Here is a 2,677-nt window from a genome sequence, read left to right as displayed (position 1 = left end):
TCCCCGCCAAACTGATATGGCTGTGTAAAATGACGTTGAGCAATACCACCAGCTCCGTCAGAATTGGGAAATACCTCTCCGAGCCGTTAGCCACCAAACGGGGTTTCAGACAGGGCGACTCCCTTTCATGTGACTTCTATAATCTGATGTTTGAAAAGATAATAAGAGCTGCAGAACTCAACCGCTCAGGAACAATTTACTACCATAGCGTGCAATTGCTGGCGTACGCCGATGACATCGAAATCATCGTTAACAAGAACCGCGAAGTCTGTTCTGCCTTTTGCAAGTTGGATAAGGAAGCAAAGGGAATGGGTCTGGTGGTAAACGAGGACAAAACGAAGTATCTCCTGGCATCAAACAAACAGTCAGCACATTCGCGCCTTGGCACCCACGTCACTGTTGACAGCTATAATTTCGAGAAAGTAGAGAATTTCGTTTACTTGGGAACCAGCATTAACACCGAAAATAATGTCAGCCTGGAAATCCAACGCAGAGTCACTCTTGCCAACAAGTGCTACTTTGGACTGAGTAGGCAATTCAGGAGTAAAGTCCTCTCTCGACGTACGAAAACGACACTCTCTAAGTTACTCTTCATGCCCGTGCTGGTATATGGCGCAGAAGCATGGACAATGACAACATCCGATGAGGCTGCTATTGGAGTATTCGAGAGAAAGATTTTGAAGAAGATTTACGGGCCTTTACGCGTTGGCGACGGCGAGTACCGCAGACGATGGAACGATGAGCTGTATGAGCTTTAAAACGACATGGACATAGTGCAGCGTATTAAAATACAGCGGCTCCATTGGCTTGGTCATGTCGTTCGAATGGACACCGACGCTCCAGCTCTGAAAGTATTCAACTCGGAATCCGTTGGTGGTAGCAAATAAAGTAGATAACAAGAAGGGACAACTCGTTATAATTGTAGCAAAAGAGAAGGCATGCTCCTGTTGCGCACTTTCGGTACAATTATAACGACTTTCCCCTTCTTGTTATCTACGTTCTTTGGTGGTAGCTTAGGAAGAGGGAGGCCCCCACTGCGATGGAAAGGCCAGGTGGAGAAGGACTTGGCTTCACTTGGCATTTCCAATTGGCGTCAGTTAGCACAGAAAAGAAACGACTGGCGTGCTTTGTTGAACTCGGCCAAAATCGCTTAGGCGGTTACAGTGCCAAACAAGAAGAAGAAGAAGCATTAGAAAAAAAATAGTTTTCGAGATATAAGCAAAAGTCATGTTTTCCAGAACCTTTCGGTCCTGTTGCTAGAAATCTGCGGGAATGTAAGCCGAGCCAAACTATGTTTTGTATTTCGGAATAAGCATTTGTTTTCCTTTACATTGGCGTTATATAAGTGATGATTAAAGAAATAGGTTCGGGTATACAAACGTTTAAATTTAGATAAATGTCAATTTAGATAAATCTACGATATTTCAGTAAATATTGTATCCTAATTGTTGAAAATTGGTATGTGAAGTAACATTTTGGAACAAAATAGGATTATTATGAAGTTTTTGGAAAATGGGAGTGGCCCCGCCCACTTATGATGAAATGCTGTATCTCAGTATCCGCTTCACCAATCCATACCAAACTCAGTATGAGCCTTGCTTAGGCTATATCTAACATATCTGCTTAAAATCCTTGAAATCGGACGACAACCCCGCTCACTTCGCATATAACGTTTATTTACAGGAACACGAAAATTGCGATAAATCAGTAATTACTGAAGCTAATTCACTCAAAATCGATTCTTGGAATAACCTCTTAGCACTAAATTACATTATTATATTTTTTTATTTTTTCAACCCCATTTCCATTGATACACATATGGCGGCAATTTATTTAACTAGTTGAATACATTTTTTAACAGGTGGCAACTCTGTTAATGTTTTAACCTAGATATAAACCTTCTCCTCGCCGAGACGAACACGTAAATATGTATGTTCCTACAATCGGACCACGACAACATGGGGTCTATCGATGTCAACTTTATTTTCTTAGTTTTGATAGATTAATTGGACGTCGTCCCCTTCTATTTACTTGATTTTAAACATTTACTATTCTATATGTCAAAACACATCTTTTCTAAGCATTTCGAGTTGAAATATTCATACAAAATAATTTTGGCCGGATAAATCGGCCAAATACCCCTATGTGCATCGGCGGATAAGTGCATCCAAGCCATGTGAGTAATTGAATTTTTGAAAAAGAGACTACTATATGTCAAGTACAGAGTAGTGAGCATTGTGGGAGAATACAAGTGAGATATCTTGGGGTTGACAGATAGTTGACAGGGTGTTCAATATGGCGATGACAGTGTGAACAATATGGCNTAAATACCCCTATGTGCATCGGCGGATAAGTGCATCCAAGCCATGTGAGTAATTGAATTTTTGATAAAGAGACTACTATATGTCAAGTACAGAGTAGTGAGCATTGTGGAAGAATACAAGTGAGATATCTTAGGGTTGACAGATAGTTGACAGGGTGTTCAATATGGCGATGACAGTGTGAACAATATGGCAAGCAAAACCGAACGGCCCGAAGCTGCAAAACTACGACCCGAATGAAATAATTCGCGAAAAAATAACGGGAAATGCCAGGGTTCCGAGGTGCTGTTTGGTGACCAGGGTTTTGTGCAGCTCCGAAAAAAGATGAAACAGGGTTCTGTATTTATTGGAATTAC

At 41.1% G+C, this 2,677-nt stretch overlaps 1 long non-coding RNA gene across 1 annotated transcript in view; it reads left to right on the top strand.

Annotated features, from left to right (window-relative positions):
* LOC108366335 (uncharacterized) overlaps positions 1-2,677 on the top strand; it is a 19,110-nt gene extending 16,433 nt beyond the window's left edge. Inside the window, exon 3 of the long non-coding RNA XR_001848073.1 lies at positions 2,417-2,677. This is a non-coding gene — a long non-coding RNA (uncharacterized LOC108366335). The remainder of the gene's footprint in view (positions 1-2,416) is intronic.

Source organism: Rhagoletis zephyria, unplaced genomic scaffold (assembly GCF_001687245.7).
Source record: "Rhagoletis zephyria isolate East Lansing unplaced genomic scaffold, Rhagoletis_zephyria_1.1 Rzeph_scaffold_02234, whole genome shotgun sequence".
NCBI classification, from domain to species: domain Eukaryota; kingdom Metazoa; phylum Arthropoda; class Insecta; order Diptera; family Tephritidae; genus Rhagoletis; species Rhagoletis zephyria.
The sequence above is the reverse complement of the archived record's forward strand: the minus strand, read 5'-3'. Positions and strand labels throughout refer to the sequence as shown.